At 42.7% G+C, this 24,517-nt stretch overlaps 1 pseudogene; it reads right to left on the reverse strand.

Moving 5' to 3' along the window:
* Positions 1-5,727: 5,727 nt before the first annotated feature.
* LOC100688497 lies at positions 5,728-9,965 on the reverse strand (annotated as a pseudogene).
* Between the last annotated feature and the right edge of the window lie 14,552 nt (positions 9,966-24,517).

Genomic DNA, 24,517 nt, shown 5'->3' on the forward strand with positions numbered 1-24,517 from the left:
TTAAGCCTGTTTGCATTGGACCTTCTGGGACCTTCAGTCAAAGCTTCCTAACTGCCCTTTGATATTTTATAGCCTAAGTTTTGGTCCTAAAGATCCAGGTTCAGATCTTGGCTCTGTCACCTATTTGCTGTAAAATCGAATTTCAGTCATTCCAACTCTGTTTCTTTATCTGTACAATTAGGATAAAAAGGTTTTTATCAGGGACACCTGGATGGCTAATCGGTGGAGCATCTGCCTTAGGCTCAGGGCATGATCCCCAGTCCTGGGATCGAGTCTCACGTCGGGCTCCCTGCATGGAGCCTGCTTCTCCCTCTGCCTGTGTCTCTGCCTCTCTCTCTGTGTCTCTCATGAATAAACAAACAAAATCTTAAAAAAAAAAAAAAGGTTTTCATCATTGCATTTTTGTGAAGATAAAATGATCCCTCGAGAAGTAGTTACTGAGTGCCTGCCTCCCAGCTCAAAGGGGCAGAGAAACACTTTCGGCAGATGGCCTGCTTCTAATCCCCCTCCTAGAACCCAGTCTGCTTTGTTCGCACTGTCTTATTTCTCCATGAACACGTCCAACTGCCCTTTTCTTGTTTACTTCCTCCCGGATAGTCATGGCCTGTCACAGGCTAGTGCTTAAGAGCAGACTGGACACCCACCCACACCTCTAGCTGAGGGGCTTAGCTGAGGGGCGCTTTCCTGTGTGTTTGGAAGCATCACTTAGGGGCTGTGCTCCCTCGGCCCTGGTTATCCCGAAGAGTCCCTGCTTCTCACATTCCAGCTCTGAGCCTGCTGGGGACCCAGGCTGTCTGGCCCAGTCCTTGGGCTGCCTCTGTCAGAGCCCCGAGGAGGAAAAACAAGTCAAGTCTGCCCACCAGGCTCTGGGCTGCCGGGCTCCGGAGAGCTGCAGCTGTGTAGCCATCGTGTCATGAGCGATGGGCCATGAGCACTCAGCTGTGCACAGCCTCACCTCCAAAAATGCACACGCGGCCCTTTCTTTTTCTGTGCACTTGTATCTGCTCACTGAGGCATTTCCCTGGAGTTCGGGATGGTGCGTGTTTCCAGGGGTTTGTCGTTCCGAGGGCTTCTTGCAGTCTTGCAGGGAAAACCTGCTGAATCACCACGGGTGGCCAGAGCTGGCATTTGATAGTGTGTTTCTGAGGAGGAAGCCACTGACAGTGGAACCCTTAGGGATTTGTTTTTTTTTATTTGTTTTGGAGTTCAATTTGCCACATATAGCATAACACCCAGTGCTCATCCCATCAAGTGCCCCCTTCAGTGCCCGTCACCTAGTCACCCCCACCCCCCGCCCATCTCCCTTTCTACCACCCCTTGTTCGTTTCCCAGAGTTAGGTGTCTCTCCTGTTCTAGATCTGTCTCCCTCTCTGATATTTCCCACTCATTTTCTCTCCTTTCCCCTTTATTCCCTTTCACTATTTTTTATATTCCCCAAATGAATGAGACCATATAATGTTTGTCCTTCTCCGATTGACTTACTTCACTCAGCATAATACCCTCCAGTTCCATCCACGTTGAAGCAAGTGGTGGGTATTTGTCGTTTCTAATGGCTGAGGAATATTCCATTGTATACATAGACCACATCTTCTTTATCCATTCATCTTTTGTGGACACCGAGGCTCCTTCCACAGTTTGGCTATTGTGGACATTGCTGCTAGAAACATCGGAGTGCAGGTGTCCCGGCGTTTCACTGCATCTGTATCTTTGGGGTAAATCCCCAGATAGCTGGGGGCATCCCAATGCCAGATTTCAGGTTGTACTACAAAGCTGTGATCATCAAGACAGTGTGGTCCTGGCACAAAAACAGACACATAGATCAATGGAGCAGAATAGAGAATCCAGAAGTGGATCCTCAACTTTATGAACCCTTAGGGATTTGTGAAGGGGTGAAGTGGTCTCATCAGGAAGAGGGGAGGTAAGCAGTCATCTTCTGGGGCCCTACCTGTCGTCTGCCTTTTCCACCTCCCTTTTTTTGGTTATAGAGAAAACACCTGGTCCCTTAAGTGAGACAGATCTAGATTGGAAAGCTGAAGTTGCTGTTCAGACACTGTTTGACCTTGGGTAAGTCACTTAACCTCTCTGAGTCTGCTGCTTTTTTTTTTTTTAATGAAGATAATGCTTAACTCATAGTGTTGTTGGAAGGATTAGATGAGCTCACTGCCTAGTGTAGTGCTCATAAATGTCTCATTTTAGATACCCTCTTTGAAAATTCAAGTGCATATCAAGGATTCCTATAATACAATACGTGCTTATCTATGAGGACTCCTTCATCACATAATGATAATTAAAGCAAGGATTGACAGGAATTAAGTAGAGAGGGTCAAAGGAGAGAGTCAGAATCTTGTAGGAAATGGGTGATAGCACCAAAGACATGGATTTTCTCACCTTTCAGCTTTCCCTGAATTTGGGCCTTTTAGGGAAATGACTTACACGTATGTATAGATTTTTTTTAAAAGATCATTTCTAAGGTACACACTTTTTTCAGAGTTTAACATCCGAGCTTTGAATTCATTTGACAATTTATGGCATTTATAATTATGACTTTTAAAATGATATATGTTATATTTCATAATTGATGGCATCTTAGTTTTGATGAATATGGTAATACTTTCTATAAACAACAACAGTGGCAGGAATCTAGGGCCTGCGTTGGGCTATCTTAGAACCGTGTCTTCCAACATAGTAGCCACTAGCCCCATGTGGGTTTTGGGAACTTGAAACATGGTGAGTCCCCCTATGACCTGCTGTAGTGCAAAATGCTCACCGGATTCTGAAGACTTAGTATGGAAAAAAATAATGCTACAATGTCTCCTTAACACTTTTTTAAATTGATAGCATGTTGAAGTGATCATATTTTGGATATATTGGGTTAAATAAACTATATTATTAAAATTGATTTCATCTTTTTACTTTTTTAAAGTGGCTACTAGCAACTCTAAATTCCTGTGTGTGGCTCGCATTGCATTTCTCCTGGACAGCACTGCTTTGGAAGAAGATCTCAGAGATTGTGGTGGCCACCCGTTAGAAACCGATGGACTTTAGCTCCAGATTTGGTTCAGGTGTCAAGACTGATTATGCTGCATATCATACCCTCCTTCTGGGGAGGGTAGAGTAGATCCTGGGCAGGTCCAAAAATGGCTTGAGAGAGGAGGGAAAGGAAATTATCTTGGGGTTTCTCGGGTGGTTTAGGGTACAGGACTGTGGTGAGGGTTCCTGCTGACAGAGGCTTGTGAGACTTAAAACTGCCCCGGGGAATACCTGGGCTGGTTTTTTTTTTTTTTTTTTTTTTTTTTTTTTTTTTTTTTTTTTGAGCTTTCCCAGATGTTGAGACAGAAGGGGGAGGTGGAAGGTGAGGTGAAAAGTGTCAGTTCCGAGGGCTGATAATAGACGAGTGAGACTTACTACATTATCCAGTTCTGCGCCCTCATTTTACCAAGGAGGATTCAGACATAGAAAGGGGAGATGACTTGCCCAAGGTCACACAGCCAGCTAGTGGTGGTGCTGGTGCTGGAGAGACCAGAGATGTTTTTCCTTCTGTTTCACAGCATCTCATGGAAAGCTACCTTGGAGGACAAGAAAATCCTTTGTCCAGGGGATGGTCTCCATGATTTGTGGTTCTGTAGGGAAGGAGGACGTGCTCAAGGATGGCAGTCAGGCTTGGCAATGCCACCAGCGACTCTCTCGCCAGGGCAGCCCTAGGCCAATTTGGCTCATGTTTGCTGACAAGCTGGATCAGGAAAGTGATTGGAAAAGTAAATATTCCACAGAAAATGAAATCAAGAATCTGAAAAAAAGACAAACAAAAAAAACCCCCAAACACAAACAAATCCATGAGAACGAAGTGGACATTGTGCATATGCTTCTTTTCAACATTAAAGTGGCTTTGAATCAGACCAAGAAGCCCTCACATCTCCATTTTAGTTGAGGCTTAAAAACTTCCAAGAGGGGTTATTGTCCAGGGACAGAGGTCTCCCTTTGCAGGTGCAGAGCTTAAATGTTTTACAAAGAAAAGGAAATAAACTCATTGGGGTTTGTTCTAATATTTTGAGGAGAGTTGCTTTGAACGTACAGCATGAATTTTGGAAGCCTGGGTACTTAAAAACACACTTGGGAAGGGATTGATTTTAAAATCTGAATCTTTGCCTGGTTCTTGGCTTCTCTGAAGTGTCGGTCGTTTAGTGTTTTGTGTTTATTGCATCCATCACAAATAAATCTGAATTTGTTTTGATTTTTCTGATTTCCTTCTACCCTGGAAGTAGAGCAGCCTTTTCTGTGCAAATGACTTTGGATAAAGTCTTAAATAATTACCAATCCCAGCTGACACTTACTGCAACCCTGGAACGTGCTCTATCTGCTGCCTTCCCCGAAGAACGTAGGATGGAAGGAATTGCTTGAGAGCCAGATCAAGAGCTCCCCCTGGATTGTGGCCAATCAAGAGCATTTCATAAATGTTTGCCTGTAGAGTCAGCCCACAATTGCCTGGTGAATGGGACATGATGGATATAAACAGGTAAAAGCTGTGGTCAATACCCAAGTACTGATACTTGGCTTTGAAATGTCTTTTGTTTGGTACTGTATTTTGAATATGAGGGATTTTTTTTTTAAAAAGATTCATTTTTATTTATTTATGATAGACATAGAGAGAGAGAGAGAGAGAGAGAGAGAGAGGGCAGAGACACAGGCAGAGGGAGAAGCAGGCTCCATGCAGGGAGCCTGACACCGACTCGATCCCGGGACTCCAGGATTGCGCCCTGGGCCAAAGGCAGGCGCAAAACCGCTGAGCCACCCAGGGATCCCCCAAATATGAGGGATTTTATGGTTAAAACAATACTCACCTATACCAAATATGTATTCTGTGCCAAGCCTGAGGTAAAGCAATTTCATATTGGGGATAACCTCTCTATTGATTCTAGGATTTACTGTCTGAAGGCCTTTTTTGCTTAGAGAGGAACACATGCTGCTACCTTTTTACTGATTCTCAGTTTATTAACTTTTTGGACTTTATGAAGCAATAGATATTTCTTTAAACATTGAATAATACTTCTCAAAATATTTTCACGCTACTTAACATGACTAAGCAGTCAAAATTTAGGAGTTTGACATGATATTTTTCCTCCCAGACTTAGGAACTTATTTGATGAAGCTATTTTAAACAGTTAATTTTCGTGCCTCCAGTATATTAGATTCTCTTAAATGTTCTAAACACCCTAAGAAGGAGATAAACTTGTGGAATATTGCAAAGATTGCAGGCCTTATTCTCACAATGACATTACTGATTTCAACGTTTTATTGTTTCTATCCATATCCACACCCTCATTCTCACTCTTATTTCTTATACCTTCCCAGGGTAGCAGTAATTTTACTAGAGCATCTTAGATGGCAGGATAAACAGTAGAGTTTTGGCATGGGACCTGGTTTTCAAGTTCAGGGTGATTTAAACTCAAGCCTAGTCAATGGCTCTGGCGGAATCCATTTTTTAATTTGTTTCTCTCACTAATCATGTATTGTAGGATTTTGAGGTTTTCAGGCTTTTGAAGTTCTGTTCTTTTTCACTCTTCTGCCATTATTATTTTTTTTCAAACTTTAGAATTTTAATTGAATCTTCAAGCATGTAAGGCACATTAGTGCTAAGCAAAGTGTAAGAAGATAGGGGGTTTCAACTATAAAAACATAAATGAGTAATTTTTACCTCTTCCCCCAACCCTTTTTCCCCTCCATGTATTGTCATTGGTTGTTCTCTCTGAGGGTGCACGTGCCCCAGCGAGGAAAATTGGCAAAATAAGAAGGCAGCAGAGGACCCAATATCGGGGGTGGAGCAAAAGCAATAGGCATAGCAAGAAATGGACTGAAACTCGGAGGTCGAGGAGGTATAAAGCAATGAGCAGTAGGGTGAGTACTGGAAGACAAGGGGAGAGACCCTGACCAATTCTCTGTGGGATGCCACTGGCTTCCTTGTGGGAAAGAATCACGAGATAGCCCTTCCTTGCTGGCCTTTCTTGTATTTCCTGATCTAATTGTGGGGATATGTGGGGGGGCTCTTACTTGTGGACCCCTGGGTGGAACGAACCCCTGACCTCATGGCAAAGCTATGTATGACCTTGCATTATTGCCATGTCTCTTGGTGCCCCCACTGCTGACCCCTGCCCCCCATCATCAGTGCAGGAGGGCTGCCAGGGAATTCCTGGGACACATTCATAGAATCCTGTCCCCTAAGCCTCCAGCCTCCTAGGCCCTCAGAGCTATTTACTTCTGCTGCTGAAAGGGACTCTTCTGTAGCAGCAGGTGGTGGCGCATAGGGGTGTTCATGAGCTCTGGACCTGTCCACAGGAATGCAGGCTCCTAGGGACTCGGAGGGGTGCTCCAGTTGCTCTCTGCCAGGTGAGTCAGCACATTGAGGGGGGTCTCAGCAGGATGCGATGGTGGCCCCAAGGCTCTGCATCATCTTTGGGCATGGAACTTGGACCCTGGAGAGACACGTCTTCGTCAGGGTGCGGCTCCCGGGTCGCACACTCATCTGCAACTTCTCCACTGGGTGAAGGGGAGTGACCACCAAGGACGTTTTCAATACAAGCCTTGGAGAAAGTCCATCAGGAAAACCTTTGAGAGGTAATGGAGGAAACCAGCTGAATGGCCACGTAGGCCAACTCAGCTTGGAGAGAGGACTTGTGCTTCTGCTTTAGAGCAGCTTGGCAACTCGAAGGAAGCCACGGACCAGCTGCTTCTTTCTAGATTGGAGTTCTCTCTGTTTTGCCTTGATTGTGTATTGGCCGGGCCTTTAGGTAATATTGGAAACATCATTATAATTTCCTAATATCTCACTATTATCAATTAAGAAGTGCATGGAGAGGATTAGGTTTGTGCTGTACATTCTCCTCTTTGGGCTATAGGGTGGATGCAGAGATGTGCCTTCTGGTTCCCTCCTGAGGACTTGATCCCGGGATTTCAGGATAATGCCCTGGGCTGAAGGCAGGCACTAAACCACTGAGCTGCCCAGGGATCCCCAATATAGGAGTATTTGAGAGGTCAGGGAAAGTAAAAAGAATTGGAATGATGAAATTGGCTGGTGATTATTTGGGGATATCAAGGCATTGAGAAAATGAAAAGCTGAGGGTGATTAATTACCCATTTAAGGTGAAGTGTAAAAAGCAGAGGGCCTCCTTGGCAGCATATAGAGAGACTCCCATTACCTACAGCCAAAAGGCAGAAAATGCTCAGCATCAGGTCTAGGACTTAATTTAAGGGTGATGGAGCTCCAGAAGAGGTTGAATTCTCAAACCTGGCAAGTCTGCTATCCTAAGGTCAGGGTCCCGATGAGAAAGGTGTGGATCTCTGATACTTGGGATGGGGTCACCTGGGTTAATGTAAATGAAAATTTTAATTCCTAGAGTCCCCTGACCTCTCTAGGCCTGTAGAAATGGTCATAGTCCTCACTATTAAATGTTAGTTCACACTTTTCTTGACACAAGGCAGAGGTACTCATCCTGACCACCTCTAGGATCTATCTCTGGCTCTTCTCTAGATCGATAACTGGAGTTGAGTCATAGTGTGACCTGGCCAGAGAAGTACTGGGTCTGCTGCAGGAGGAAAGGGAGCAGCAAAAATTTGGGGATCTGTGGTATCTTGAACTAGAAGAGCTGAGGGGATCAAGGGAGGGGAGTGAGGGGGAAGGGAAATACAAAGTTGGCTAAAGAAGAGTTTATTGATATGGGAACAGTCTCACAGTCTCCAGAGTGTGGCTTGACACTCTGGAGAGAACCTTGGAGAATGATGCTAATATGCTGCTAGCACATTGTTCTTAGAAGCTTGGAGAAAGTGATGGTCTATGTTAAGTGAAGGAGAGATGCCACAACTGTGTAGCAGATGGTAGGAGGGATCAAAGGATCAGAGAAGTGAGTGTGCTAGAGACAATGTACTAAGTACTTGTTCCATGGCCTCTAAGCTGAGGGATATTGCAGTGGAAAAAGCCAAGTGGAAGCCTTTGGAGCGGCTCTCCTCCTAATGACAAAATAGGCAGTTTCTTTGGTGACCCTAAATGAACTATGCCATCCAATATTTATACCTCTGTATCAACCCCTCCAACATTGACTCTGAACTTGAGAAAATGGATATAAGGAGGCACGATACAAGGAAAGACTTGATAAGAGTTTGCACAAGTGGATACTGGGAGTTAGGGAAATGGGTCAGCCCCGTAGGTTTACCTTGCTTGGCTTGCCTATAAAAAGGGGGTCTTCTCAGGTCCTGTTAGGGGACTCTGCTTCCCAATTTTTTGCTGCTTTGTCCTTCACTGGTTTCTTGCAGAATCTACTCCTGTTTATTTACTTTTTTATTTAGAATGTGAGCTGGGGGAGGGGCAGAGGGAGAGAGAAAGTCAAGCAGACTCTGTGCTGGGCACAGAGCCTGACTCCGGCCTCGATCTCATGATCCTGAGATCATGTCCTGAGCCGAAATCAGGAGTCGGACACTTAACCAACTGAGCACCCAGGCACCCCAGAATTGACTCCTTTTTAAATGACCTTGAATCTAGCTTTGTGTTGGAAACCAAAAAAAGAAAAAAAAAGTTTGCACAGAGGCATTTGTCTTGGAATGCTTGCTCTTGGGATCCAGCTGCCATATGGAGAAGCTCTAGGTAACTACATGATGAGACTACGTGGAAGGAGAGGCCTCAGTCTACCAGCCTTCTCTCCCAAGGTACCAGCCATGGGAGTGTAGCTATGTTGGACACTCCAGTCCCAGCTGTCATTGGACTGCATCTGCATGAGAGACACCAAGCAAGACCAACAAAATGACAATCCACGTAAGCTCCTATTAACCCACAGAATCATGCTAAATAATTACAAGAGTTGATGTATTAAGCCACCACGTTTTGTGGTATTTTGTTATTCAGCAACAAATAAACAACTGTGAATGAAGGAACAGTATGGCAACCTGGTGGGGAATGACAGAGATTAGTATAACTGATAAAGACCTAAACCCTTTCAAAGGGCAGAATTTTGAGGGGTGCATATAGTTGTGTACTTTTATGGGAGGAGAAGAAACTCTAGGAAAGAATATGATTGGACTCTAGGCAGTGGTGAATGGGTTGACTGGTTGGTCAGAGGCCTGGCAGGAGAAAGCTCAGAATGCTGGGGGCTGGAAGGGCTGGGAGAGAGGCGTGTGGATGGATGGATGGATCTGTGGGAGTGGCCACACAGTGTATCCTGTGAATACTGGAGAACATTTTATTTCAGTGTTCCAATCAGTTCACCTCCAGGCTGTGTGTAGGGGGTACCATTCTTAAATTTAACTTCTCTCTCATTTCCGGAGCTTGTTTCTATCCTGGCTTATACCTTCTTAGGAGCAGGTAGGCCTTTTATGTCTAAGATTGAAATGTCTAAGATTGAAATGACTTTCTTGATAGCTGGTCCGAGTGTGGCGAGAAGACCCCAGACATCCCTTCCTGTGGGCTAGGGTAGTGTTCAGACGGTTGCACAAGAACTGATGATCCCTTTCTGATTTATTGGCTTGGATGCTAAGATTTGCACATATTGTCGGCAAGGACTGCTGCATCCAGTATAATTAAGCCTTAACTGGGTAATCTGAATCTTTAATCCAGGAAACATTTATCCAGAGATGGCCATTGTAGTTTATTTTATTTGAGGTGGAATATCTTATCCCTTTAGTAAGAGACTCAAGTAGGTACTTGGTTTGGTCTTCCCAGTTCACAATCACGGGCCTTCTAGAGCACTATGCCTTTATTCCCGGGGATCACAGTTCTGGCAGCCAGCTTTCTACCCCCTGACTCTGCCTCTCTGGACACAGCTGTTGGGAACAAGGGTGGTCACCTGACCCAAGTTGAACCAACCAGATTTTTTTCTCTTGGGGACTTGGAATGGAGACTATGACTCAGTCAGTTTGGGCAGGTCTTTTGCTGAGAGAGGTCAGAATCTTGGGACCTGGGACGTGCTCACCTTCTGCTCACACATGCGCAGAGAAGCATCAAAGGCAGGTCTTCAGAAGGAAACGAGATTTCCAGAGAGCTTTCTTCTTTTGGGCTTCCCCCCTTTCCTGATGCCACCTCCCTTTTGCCTTCTGAGATACTCCTATATCTTTATAAAGCCTTCCTCCTCCCTGTGGGCTAACTTGAGGAATTTTCTGTTACTTACAACCAAAGAGACTTAACCAGACAGAGGTCCTTCGGCGTGAACGTGCTTCTGGTGCCTGCACCTGGCCGCACAGCTCTCCTTGTTCCCCCTCCCCTCACTCTCCATCACTCCTCCTCTCTCTTTAACTTTTTTCTTTTAATTCTCTCCCCTCCCCACCTCCGGCCAGACTGTATTATGATGAATTCAGGTTACAGAGAATCCCTGTTCTAACCCAAAGTCATTTTCTTGCCAAGAATCCCATAGCGACAAACCCTCAGCTCTGAAGGATAAATTAAACTGAGAGGGTCTACCTCTCAGAATCTCTTCTTATCTAAAGAAAATAAGCAAGGTCATTGTCTTCCCTAAAGGCAGCCTCCTCCTAGTTAAGTACATATGTCTGGTTCTGTTTGCATGATCGCCAACAGCGCCTTTCAATGAGAAGGAATAATGAGCACCCAGCAGACAAGGGAAGACAAGAGGGTGCTGTGGCCTTTTACATGAGTTTTTTCGTCTTTTCTCACAGTTATTTAATATAAAAGAAGAGAGACTTGACAGTCTCTCCACCTGTCAGTCAAAGAGAATCAAAATGTGACTCATTTCTTTAAATAAAGTTGGTAAATCTCCTCTCAAATTCCAGTACTCTTGCTTGTGTGGCAAAGGGAAAACAACAAAAATCTAGAAATAACATAAATTTTCAGAAATAGAGGGGAGTGGTTGGATAAACAATGGTATACCCACACTTAAGAAAATTGAGTAGTTATTTAAAAAAATGATTCAGAGCAATGTGTGTTATAGTAAAAGCTCTGCTGGGGCAAAGGCTGCTAGCTACTACCTCCATCCTCCAAATAAGTCTACCCTTTTCCATGATTTTTAGCTGGGCACTTAGCTGTCAGGGGGGAAAGACTACATTTCCCAGCTTCCCTTGCAGCAAGGTATAGCCCATTGACCAGGTCCTGGTCAATGAGAAGTGAGGGGTTGGGAGATGGCCAACTTCTGTGTTGTGTTTTGAAAAGGAGGAAGGAGGTGGGGAATGTCCATTACCCCTCCCCCCCTCTTTCCTCCACCCTATTTCCTGGAATGTGGCAAACTAACAGGCCATGTGGATGAAGGGTACTGCTTGGGGAGGATGGGCAACAAGATAGAAGAGGCTTGAATGCCTGACTCACTGTGTGCAGCAGAGTTCCAGAAGGCCCCTGGACTGTCTGCCTAGGGATGCTGAAGTCAGGAAGAAACTTCTGTCTTCTTAATTTGGATCTCTGTTACCTGCAGCCAGACTTATCACCCAATTAATACCTTATCTAAGCAGGAAAAGAAATTCAGTTGTAATGTGCACAACATGATGCGATTTAAAAATATCTGTGAAAGAATCTACCCTGTACAGATGCATATATGCTTGTAAATGTGTAAATTATTGTGAGAAAGGTGGGAAAGTAAATGGTCAAGCTTCTAACTTTGATTTCCTAAGAGGCGGGGAGGGAGAAGGAGTTCACACTTTGTTTTGTTTTTTGTTTTTATTGAAGTTCATTCGCCAACATGTAGTATAACACCCAGTGCTCATCCCATTAATTGCCCTCCTCAGTGCCTGTCACCCAGTTACCCCAACCCCCTCACCCCCCCGGTCTCACCCTTCTGCAACCCTTTGTTTCTCAGAGTTAGGAGTCTCTCATGGTTTGTCTCCCTAATTTTTCTTTAACATCTTTTTGGGGGACTTATAATAGAAAAACTTTTTTTTTTTTTTTTAATGTACAGAAAAAACTATCTCAAGTCTTCCTGAAATTGATGTAGCTAATATGAAAGTGCTTATTTAAACCACAGGGTTGAGAGATGTCTGGGTGGCTCAGTTGGTTAAATATCTGCTTTCAGCTCAGGTCGTGATCCTGGAGTCCTGGGTTGGAGGCTTGTGTTTGGTGAGCAGGGAGCCTGCTTCTCCCTCTCCCTCTGCCCCCTATCCCACCTCCACACTCTCTCTAAAAAAACAAAAAACAAAACCATACAGGTGAAAGCTTTGGAGGCCAGGGTTCAGGATCAGAAACCCATGTTGTTCTGTCAAAGTCTCTGCTTGAGAGATTTATATTTGTGGGCCATTCTTACAAAGTTGTTTCTAGATAGAGGTGGCTGCTGGCTCTTTTTATGTAGTTGGGTAAGAGCAACTGGGGAAGACTGATTATTCTGTATTTAGAAAAGAGGAACAGTTGTGTTTTGTACAAAATTATCTCTTGATTTGCTTCCACTGTGGAGCAGTTGTAGGAAGAGATGGACAGGAATGAATGAGGGAAATAATTAAGCTGTGTGAAGACATGTCCCTAGTGATTCGTACTAGCTGACCACATGGTTAAAGCTCAGGGTGAGAAGGGGAGTCAGCCTTGAATTTACTGCTCACAATGCACCCACAGCATGCAGAGAAATTTGCACATTTGTTGATATGGGCTTAGCTGGAAATGAAAATTTGGAAACCACAGGCTTCAGAGCCAGTAACCTGCAGCAAAAGCTTTCAAACACCTTTTCAAGCAATTGTTTAGGAAAAAAAAATTTTTTTGTACTCCACCAAACTTCTTCATTTCTCTAAGAATAAATGCCACAAGACTAAGGTTAAAACTGCACCATTTATTGAGCATAGGAGCTAATTAAATTTTTCCACATGACCAAGAAAAGGGAAACCAAGAGCTTTCTTTGGTTTTTCATCCCTTGGTAAAGTAAAGTAAAAAAAAAAAAAAAAGAGAGAGAGAAAGAAGAAGAAAGAAAACAGAAGGGTGTGGTGCACACACACAGTTGGAAAAGCATCTTTTCCAGGATTAAAATGAAGACTATCAAAAAAGTACTAAATAAATTCTAAATGGTATAAACTTAAATGGCATTAAATCCTTAATTTGACATGGGTGAAGGTTGGTGGCATAGTAGAAAGAACATGAATTGTGGAATCAGGTAGGTGTGGGTTCCAATCCTTGATTTTCCACTTATATCAGCATAATAGGATGTTTAGATAAATCGTTCATGGTATCACTTTTGGCAAGGGTTTCAAGGTGACTATGCTATTAACGTATATTACAAAGTGATGTATTAAACTATCAAGGGGACTTTCAAGAAAGTGTCCAAAACCAGTTTTGGGTCTCTTATCCCCTCAGCTACCAAAGATTTAAAAGGGTTGAATAGAGATTTAAGAAAGATTTTTGTTTGGAAAAGTGGAGCATTTTTCTTTCACCTCAAGCCTAAGGAGAAGATCTTCAATGGAACCACCACTGAGTTTGCTGTGTGTCCCAACGGACTGAAATCTGAGTTGTGCCTGAGAAAGCAGAAGGGTAGACTCTTGTTGCTTTGCTTCGCCGAGAGAGAAGTGAAAAGATTTTGCTGCAAAGAAGGGGACTTTCACTCCCAAGTTGACTGGGGTGAAAAATATATGTTTCCTTTTGACAGTGGTTGCTTGGGGGTCCTAGAAGACTGGGAAGGGTTGTCTTAGATACCAATCAAGAAGACTGCCTAAAGGACAAGGTGAACCCAGCAGAGAGTTTGGAACTGTTGGACCCAGTTGTATGGGAGAAGCCAGGATTGGAGGGGGTTCTTTGAAGAACAAAAGTCTCCTCAAAACAAAGAGTCGGTCACATACGGCTGCAGGTTTTGGGAGGCACTGGTGTCAACCGCACTGATGGTGACAGGTGGGGTACAAATTGCTGAAGAAGACTCAAGGTCACCAAAAGTCAGTGTTTACATTGTAGTTTGTTACAGGAAAAGGATAAAACATAGCAGCAGCATTAAAGGAAAAATATATATCTCAACCACAGGCTGTGTCACAGCCAGGGGCCAGGAAAGACTGGGACAAGCTCTAATTATCTTCTTTCTATAAGGGCCACAGCAAGATGTCCTAGCTCTCTCAGAGCAGGAACCACTGCTACGTGCACAGGGAACCCAAAGTAGTCCTGACCAGGGTTTCTTATACTCTGCTGGTCTTATAGGTGTATTTCTGCTCCGGGACCAGCTCCAATGGCCAGACTTCTGGGGATCTTGGTAAGAGCAGGCACAAATCATCAACCTCACTGTTACCATGAAACGGTGCTGATAAGCTAGTACAAACCAGCCCCAAACTTGGACAAATGGCCATAAAGTGACTATTAACTGTGCCTTGGCCAGGATTCAGTGCCATGCTGGTATATATTTCTTATCTGAGTAGAAAAGCTCAGGTGTATTCCAGGCTTGCTGGAATTCACCTTCATAGTTACCAACTTGTAACAGTATCTGTCTAGTAAGAGTGTTTCCACCCTCACCTCTCCTTGCACTCTCAGCCTAGAGGATGTGGAAGCAGCCTGGAGAATGGAGGAGGAGAATAGAAGCCCAAGATGAAGAAATAGAAAGAGTTCACCTGTTTCCTTCTCAAAGCATGTCTGTCTGGGGGCACAGGTAAAAGATTAAATTTTGAACAGAGTTGAATCTTGTGACTATGACACAGGGCTAGATATTTTCATTATTGAATTGAGACCATTTTCATGACTACAGGTAGCAAACAAACTTTTTTTTAAAACTGGTGACAATTGACCATAAATCCATGAGACTTGCCTTACACTTCATCCAGTGGGCAGGGGAGAAATTAACCCCTCAGAATGAATTTGAATAGGTAGGAGGAAAAAATGATCAAGCCATTTTTTATTATATCATATGGGTTTGATTCTTTGAACATATTGGTTATATGGGAATAGCAAAGGTAAAATTGGACAAGTGGCAAGGAATATGCAAGAAAAATTAGAGAGGTTAAATAATCAAATAGATAAGTAAAACTCTCCCTTTCGCACCCCAAACCCAACTAGAGACAAGCACTGGAATCTTTTTTTTTTTTTTGCTTTTTTGCTCCTTATGAAGCAAAATGTTTACATACATCATTTAGTTTTATGATGAAGACAAAGGGATTAAGATACCAGTTTTGAATTAAAGAGCTGGTCTGCAGGATTAAGAGATATCTGGAACAGCTGAGAAGATTGTGGGGTTGATGTGTGGAACTGTTCTTCTAGGCCATCAAGGCGTGTAACCAGAAGCAAAGTTACAGCCCCCTTTTCTCAGCCACTCTTGTGATTAGTTTGGGTCTATGACTGGGTTCTGGCCATCTGATGAGGGCAGAAGTGGGGTAAATCACTTGCATACCTGCTCTTAAAAGCCAGATGGATGCTCTAGGTTTCTCTTTTTTCTGCTGCCATGATGTTTAAAGGTCATACTTTCTAGATGGAGACAAAGAAGAGGAAGTTTCTCCTGACCCATACAGGGCTTTGCGGGAGTAAGTTCAGCCATAGAAATGCTGGGTTAAACCATAGGTTAAATTATCCTAATATATGGGAAAAGAACTATGAAGAAAGGAAGGAACAGGAGCATGAAGCAGTTTTCGCAGTTGGAGGTCTAAAGGTGGAATCAATATTTCTTTTAGATCGATATTTGTTGAAGAGAATGGGGACTAGGGAAAGAAGAAATGACATGAAATAACTCTATCCTATGGTTGCATTAAAAAAAACTTGAAAAAAAATATAGACAGAAGTGTATGAAAATCACAAAGTTTTCAGAAACTGAACATGCCCGGCATGTGAATATAGAAACCTCAAACACTCAGAGTGTTAGCAGGATCCCAGAAGCTCTCCTCGTGGACCTTTTCAGTCACAAGCCAGCAGGAGTACCTGCCTGCCTGACTTTTAATGCTGTGGTTGCACCTTGACCTCTACTTGACCATGTGGTTCAAAAAGAATCTCCCTCCTCTGGCCCACTTAAGCTTCCGTATTACCCAGAAACTCTAGGCTCCTTGAAATTTCTTAATTTTCTAGTTTTCACAAGTAGTAGAAAAAAAATAAGACAATGAGGAATTGAATGAAAGTATTATCAAACTGACTTAAATTCTTAGTGGATTTAAATTTAATTTAATTTTTTGAATAAATATGCATTCTTGTATGTCCATAAAAACTTTAAAAATTAGTTATACATGTTACAAAAAGACATCCTATTACATTTTTAAAAATTTATTTATTTATTCATAAGAGATATACACACACACAGAGAGGCAGAGACATAGGGAGAAGCAGGGTCCCTGAAAGGAAACCCAATGGGGACTTGATCCTGGATCCCATGGCTTCGGCCCTGAGCCGAAGGCAGATGCTCAACTGCTGAGCCACTCAGGTGTCCCCATCCTATTACATTTTAAAAGAGATCTTACAAGGCAAGTTGTATGGTCATGATCCAGTACAGTAAAGAACAAATGCTGGAGAAAGCAAAACAAAACAAAACAAAAATACTGGAGGATAACCAAAATATTGCTACATAGGAAACACTTGATATAATCAAAACTAAAAATGATGATTTATGACTATGTAAAAGCAATAAAAATAAAGCTTTATTGTTAAACCTCATTTCAAAAGCTGTTCTCGTAGAAAAATTCACAACCTTAAATATCCTCATTAATACAGAAGGACTAAAAATAAACATATTACCTATCTTTAAAAAGAGGAAAAATCCCCAATAAACAAAATACCTTTCATATTTCATTGATTCTCAGATCTATTTTATTTTTTATTGTGACACCTCTGAAATCAGAACGTGTCCTCAATTTCTCTTGACCATGCCGCAGTGTGATAGTGTGGTTTTTTTTCTTGTGCATATAAGAACTTGGCTGTTCTTCCTGGTAGCACTACTGAAATGCCTTGGCACATCAGTCAAAAAACCATTTGAGCTCTATTTGAGGAAGGGATGTGAATGCTGTTGGATGTCTGAAATATTTTGAATGACACTTCCAGGAAGAGAACTAGCAGTAAAACTTGCAGAAGGAGTATTGGCAATTTGGGAGATCATCCTTTTAAACAGTGCTGAGTCATCAGCACAGAGGACAGCCTTAAATGGAAAAAAGGTAACGTTAATGAGTGGACAGTGGTTTGAAAGAACTGAGTTCTCAATGAGAAAACAACTTAGAAATCTCAAGCAATTTTGTATTTTCCTTTTAGGGATACATAGGAGAAATATGATCAAAATTTATGCCTTGTGAATTAAAAAAAACAACAACTCTTCCAATAAATACAAAATAACATTCTGAGCGATAAGGAGGCCTTATGTCCTAAATTATGTGAAAGTGTTGTATTTTTCTTAGTGGTATCCGAAATAATGATGAAATGTGGTAACAGAGCCAAAAGTTAATGTTAATGAAATAGAAAACCAAAAGAGTAGAATGTATAAATAACTATAAAAACTAGATTTTCAAAAAGATTAATAATGTTTGCATAAACTCTTCATGAGCCTGATTAAGAAAAAAAATATGAGAGCAAAAATATATAAGATTAGGAGTAAGAAAAGAGCTACAGAGAATGCAGATTAAAACAATAAGGGAATGTTATGCAACTCATCAGCAAACTACTTGAAAATCAAGCGAAGGCGTTGGCAAACTTTCTCTGTAGAAGGCTAGATAGTATTTTAGGCTTTTCAATTCAAGAGATAAATCGAAGATATTATGTAGGTATTTAAATAACCACTTAAAAATGTGTAAAGCATTCTTGGCTCAATAGCTGTAGAAAAATAGAAGGTGGGCCACACTTGGCCCATGAGCATTGTTTGCTGACTTGATTTAGAAGAAAATGATGATTTTCCCAGACAAATACAATTTGTAAACATGACCCAAGAAGGTTGGGTAATTTTTTTTTTAAAGATTTTATTTATTTATTCATGAGAGACACAGGCAGAGGGAGAAGCAGGCTCCCTGTGGGGAGCCCGATGTGGGACTCGATTTCAGGACCCTGGGATCCCGACCTTAGCCAAAGGCAGACGCTCAACCACTGAGCCAGCCAGGTGTCCCTAGAGGTGGGTAATTTGAACAGAACAATCACTGTGGAAGAAACTAGAACAATACTTAAAGAACTACTAATATAAAAGAGACCAGGGCCAGCTGGTTTCAACAGTTGAATAATATTTAACATTTAAAGAACAAATAATGCCAACGTTTCTGACCATTGAAAACTCTTACAGACCACAGAAAAGAGATGGAAATCTCCCGAATTCATTTAGTGAAGCCTGCATAATGTTAATAGCAAACTCGGTTGTCACACAACTAGTATGCAAAACGTATACATCGTTGGTACTTATGGATATAGCTGCAAAAATAAAAAATGATATATTAGCAAAAGAATATAGCAAAATAGTAACTGAATGGAAAGGCAAGAGTAGTTGGATATCAGGAAATTTATCAATATAATTTATCAAGTCAACAAATTAAAAGAGAAACCATATGATCAGAGCAATAAATGCTAAAAGGGCATTTGGTTTAACAACAAAACAAAACACCAACCCAGCAGTTATTCTTACAAAACACTTCTAAATAAATGGCAATAAAAAGAGGTTATTTAGAAATGATTATTTTTAAAAACAAAACAGGAAACATCACTCTAAGTCCTGAAATGATAAAGGCAAGTCAATAAAATTCAGAAACAAGATGCCAACTACTACTTTTATTACTTAATATAACTTTGGAAATTCTATTGAATGTAGTGAGACAAAATAATAATGAAATACATGCATAAGTACTGGAGAAAAAAAGAGCTAAACTTGTCATACGATTCCAAACCTTAAAAACCCAAGAAATTCTAGTTTTGAAAATTTCTAGAACAAATAGGAGCATTTGGTAATGCTGGACACACGCTTTTTATGTTCTAGAAATAAGAATCTAGAAATGGAAATGGGAAAACATTCCATTTACAACACCAACAAAAATTTTAATATATGAAAAGAAAAATACAGAACCCACATACATGGAACAAATGATAATATGAGATAGAAGGATATAAATTTACTGAATAAATGGAAAAATGTATCATGTTCTTGGATGGAAGAGTTAGTATCATATAAAATCAAATATGTCACTATTAATATATCAGTGCAATTCCAATTAGAATTCCAATGAAGGCTTTTGGGGGGATAATTGATTATGATGATCTTGAATTTCATATGGAGGAAAAAAATGCCTATGAATAGCCAGTGAATGTGTAAAAAGAAGCATAGCAAGGCGGCGTCTACTTTACTAGGTATTAGAACACTAAAAAGCCACCATAATAAATCAATATGATACGGGCATGGGGACAGCTATATAGATCACAGCACAGATGGACAATTCAGAAATAGATCCCATTTTATATGAGAATTTATATATGAAAATGTGATATTTTGACCCAGTGGAAGAAGAATGATTTACTTAATAAATAATGTGAGCACAACAGGCTATCTGTCTGGAAGAAAATTAAAGAGGATTCTCATCCAGTATCATTTATAAAAATAAATCCCAAACAGATGAAAGGAATGAGGCATGTAGGGCCTCTTTAAACTGATGGATCTCATTGTTTGAAATTCTGCTTTGGCTACCACATCTCTGTCACCCTGTCCAAAATCCTCACCGGCTGAAGGGAAGCTGGCAGGACAGACAGGAGCCTGCCTCGGCCTTGCTGCAAGGGAGCATGGAGGTGAGGCTTTGGACACAATGTGGAAAGACCAGGAGTGTGGACATTGAGCCAGCTAGAGAGGGGGTGGGGATGGGGAAGAGAATGAGAGAGAGAGAGAGAGAGAAGGAGAGGAAATAAGAGAGTGGGGGGAATGAGAGAGAATTAGTTTATGTTGGTGTGTGCAACCCCCCAAACTTTCTAGAATAGCTCTTTCACAGGAAGGAAAAGAAGTGTAATTACTGCCTCTTTCCTCATCTTAACTACTTTGGAAAAAATAGGGGATGAAAGCCAGAAAAGGAAGCAGAAGGCTGATTGCTTTCTGTCCTCACCTTAAAGGGACACCAGAGAGGGGCGTGAGGGTCCTTCATCATTTCCCCAGCAGCCTGCAGAATGGGACTGCTCTTCGGGGGGTACTTGGAAGTAAGAAGTTAAGGCCCATTGGATAATTGCTCTTGAGGGAAATCTTGTGCCCAGTGCTCCTGGCATCCTGGGCTGAGAGACAGCCAGGCACAGGTGTACCCTGAGAAAAGCAGGGGGCTTGGGGAGGAGAAAGGACGAGAGGCTGGCTGAGCAGCACCACCAGGGATAGGTCGGCCTCGAACCCAAACACCCAGAGGGAGGAAAGGAGTTCTCTGCGCTGGTCAGAGACGCAAAGGACAGTTGATCTTGGAGCCTAAGGTGAAGCATTGTTGTAGCTGCAGACAACCAGGTGAAGGACTTGGAGGGGCCGGAGAGGGCAGGGATGGGAGGGCTCCCCAGATGCCAGACAACCCTGCCCTAGGCCAGACAGGTGTTTGTCTAGGGGCTGGTAATGATCCCAGAGACAAAGCACCTCTAGGGCTGCCAGGGGTTCTCTGACACAGCCAGGGCCTGGGTGGGGCATGTCTCCTGGGAGTGACAGAGGCACAGCCCCATGTTTCTGGCTCTCACCAGTCAGGCCAGCTTGGAGAACTTCCCAAATGTGAGGAGGTCAGGGCTAGCCAACACTCAGGAATGGTGTCATGGGGAAGGAGTGTGGTTTTGGGGTCAGACATACCTGGGCTTGAATCCCAAATGACCTGCTCATTAATGAGCTATCTGGTCATGGGCAGGTGGCTAGACTCTCTGAGCTTCAGTTTCCTTGCTATTAATATGAGAACTAAAGGAACCCATGGAACTGTCAAGGGGGTTAACAGAAAGGAATTAGTACTTTGCGTAGTCTGGCACAAGGTTGGCACTTAATAAGATTTTCTTCATTCTCTCTGAGGAAGCAGGGATGACCTCCCATGGAATCCTGGAGGTCTGTCTCCCATTAGGTCACATGAGCCTGCCTCAGCATGGAGTGGGGGTGCGGGTGGGGTGAGCGTGGCTTAGTGAGCTCTGTCTCAAGGTACATTGCAATCTGCTGCTTTTTCTAACTTCTTTGCTATTGTATCACTTTGTATAAAAGTGTTCAATGAGTCAATGAATTCGTCTTTTTTATCATTAGGCTACTTGGAGTGAAACCCTAGAAATTCCATAGTCTGCACCTGGACAATTATTGTCACCCGGAGATCTCGCTTCCTTTTCAGTTTAATGGTTTTTCGCAAATTGCTGACACTTCCTATGGTCAGTACCAGGTCTCAGACCTCATATAGCATTACATATACACCCAAACCAAAGCCCGCATTAAAAAATATTTTGCTGTAAATTGATGAAAAGATTTCTGCATGATGCTTTAGAAATTACTGGCTGCTGGAAACTTACTTAATTGACAATTTACTAGGATTTCTTGGCAATCACTATGCCTACTCAGGACTTTTTGCAAAGTGCGCAGAAGTAACTTACAAGTGATCTTAAATGGAATGAAATTTGTATGAATACTAAACCCAACGATTATTAATGAGGTTAAAATAATATTATACTTTGGCAATAAACATGTATTAATTTATATTTTGCTGGTTTCTTTTCACATTTCAGAGCCAATGATTTTATATTCTGGCCTCCAACAGTTTTGTAGGTCTCTGAAGAACTTATGAGACACGGGCACTGGGCCTAGAGTGAGATGGAGAAAATAGTCTCATAGGATTGTGGACTTAGCGCATTTCTGACATAGCAGGAGTGGGCCTAGGTACTATCTGGAAAAGGGAAAGGTCATCTTAGGAGACTGTTTTCTCGCTCTGGCTTCCTCTCAATTCAGCCCTGTTTCTCCTTTTAGTGTTCTGTCCCCACCCCTGCTCCATCCTCTTTTGGTTTTCACCCTCTGCATTGAAACCGGCCAGTTACATCACCTGCCCTCACGGCTACAATTCTTGGCTACTCAAGCTCGCTGATCTGCATCATTTTTCTTTTCCTTCTTCTTCTTCTTCTTTTTTTTTTTTTAAGGATTTTATGTATTTATTCATGAAAGAGAGACACACAGAGACAGAGAGGGAGAGGCAGGCAGAGGGAGAAGCAGGCTCCATGCAGGAAGTCCAATGCGGGACTCGATTCCAGTACCCTGGGATCACACCCTGAGCCAAAGGCAAACACTCAACCGCTGATCCACCCATGCATCCCTGCATCATTTTTCTTAAAGATTTGTTTACTTATTATGAGAGAGAAAGAGAGATAGAAAGAAAGCAGGGGAGGGGCAAAGGGAGAGGGAGAGAAAGAATCTTAAACGTAGGCTCTGTGCCCAGTGTGGAGCCCAATGCAAGGTTCAATTTCGTGACCCTGAGATCATGACCTGAGCCGAAAGCAAGAGTCAGACACTTAACCAACTGAACCACCCAGCCGCTCCTGATCCTCATTATTAAATACTTGCAGTGCTAGGCTGAGTCATTGATTTTTGTCTCAAAAATGAGGCTTCATAAATGTGAGTTGAAGGTTAGAAATGGGGATGAATTCTTTGAACCACCTAAAAGGCATCTTCCCTTCCCAGGTGATGTGGCTAGCCATGGTGGCCTTCTGGTGAAGGTGCTCCTATCTGGTGCTCCAAGGGGAGAGTCCCCTTGGTGTCTCTCCTTCAGTTTTGACCCTATACAGAGTGGACAATGGAATGAGGGGGAAAGGGCTGAAGATCCAGTATCTGAGATCTGATTATGCAGCTGCTTTATTAGATTTGCTACTGAGACTGTGTTGGTCTGAGGATGAGTAGCATCTGTATCACCTGGGGACTCGTTTGAAATGCAGAACCCCAAGCTCCACCTGCTGAATTAGAAGCTGCATTTTAACGCAGTCCCTGGGTATGTTTGTGTGAACACCGAGGTTTGAGAAGCCCTGTACCAGACTTCATCACCTGGACGTCCCCAAAGTACTCGACGTCTGCTGGTCTGAATCTAACCTGACCATCTGTCCTCACAACTCATCCTGCTCCTGAGGTTTCTCTCTTCCTCTGGCTTTCTGGGGTGCCTCAAACTGTCATCATAGAACCTGTTCATTGTCTAGTATGTTTTATTTTTACTGCATTCTCCCTGTTAGATTATAAGCTTCTTGAAGACAGGTATTAAGTCCTGGTTTTCACCCTCTGCATTGAAACCTGTCAGCAACAGGTTTCACCAACAAATTTCGATGAGCCCAAGGCAGGTGCTGACTTCTCTAAACCTGTTTCCTCATCTGTAAAGTGCAGGGGTTTCATCTCAAAGAGTCCCCCCAGTCTTAACATTCTGTGATTCTATGATGTGCCTGAACGAATCAGAAGTGCAAGGTGGAAGCACCTTGGAAGTCACCTAACTCAACTTCCTCCCTGGCTCCTGCCCCAGGATACTCTTGCTAAAGGCAAGTCTCTTAGCCACATCCACCTCAAATGACTGCCCAACTTAAGCACAGCCATCTCCAGTGACAGAAAGTTCAGGACCTCTACAGTCAGTATATTCTATTTTCAGAAGGCTCTACATTTTTAGAAACATATTCTTCTATTTTTCAGGCTTCGTAGTTAAACTAAAAGAGAATGGGTTTTGGAATAGGACTGGTCTCCAGATCCACAAGAGCCACTGACTGTGTGAATTGGACAGACTCTAAGATGACCTCATGACCCCTGCCTTCTGGTGTTCATGCCCCTGTGTAATTCCCTTCCCTTCATGTGGGTGAGTTCTGAGACTTACTTCTTTTTTTTTCTTTAATATTTTATTTATTTATTCACGAGAGACACACAGAGAGAGGTAGAGACACAGGCAGAGTCAGAAGCAGACTCCTTGCAGGGAGCCGGATGCGGGACTCTATCCCAGGATTCTGGAATCACGCCTTAAGCCAAAGGCAGCCACTCAACCACTGAGCCACTTCTAACCTATGGAATATGCCAAGGCTAATGGGTTGTCACTCCTCTGATTATATTATACTATGTGGCAAAGGGGATGTCACTCCCACAATTAAATTACATAAGACTCCATGTCCCTAGCAGACTGTCTTGCTATCTCCAACGCTGGCTTTGAAGAAGCAAGCTGTTGTGCGTTTTATGGCTACATGGAAACTTGGGAGGGGAACCTTCTCCAGTTGAGCCTCCAGATGAGAACCCGCCTCTGACTGAACGTTGATTTCAGCTTTGCAGAGGACCCAGATAAGCCATTCTTGGCCTCCTGACCCTCAGAAGCTGTGCAAAAATACATGTGTGTTGCTTTAAGCTGCTATTTAAGCTGCTTTAAGCTGCTATACTTCAAGGAGTATAGAAGGGAAGGTGGTATCATGGCAGCGTGGGGGTGGCGTAGGGGGTGGATTAGTTACATGAGTTTGGGTGCAAGTCATAGAAAATCCAACTACTGACAGTGATTGAATGATAAAGATTTGCAATATCTCACATAACCAGTGAAACTAGATGGAAACCAGGCTTTAGGCTTGCTTAAGAAAGAAGCTCAGTGATGTCATCAAGGATGTAGGTCCTCTCCATCTTCAGTGTGTGTCTTTGTCTTTCAGTTCCCTCCTCATGATTGTAGGTGGCTGCAGTAGCTCCAGGCGTCGGCAAGCCCAGAGGTAGAAAAGACACCATTTTTTTTTCCTTCTCATGCATATTTGTTTTTAAGATCCCAC

The sequence above is a fragment of the Canis lupus genome, chromosome 23, assembly GCF_011100685.1.
Source record: "Canis lupus familiaris isolate Mischka breed German Shepherd chromosome 23, alternate assembly UU_Cfam_GSD_1.0, whole genome shotgun sequence".
Taxonomy (NCBI): Eukaryota; Metazoa; Chordata; class Mammalia; order Carnivora; family Canidae; genus Canis; species Canis lupus.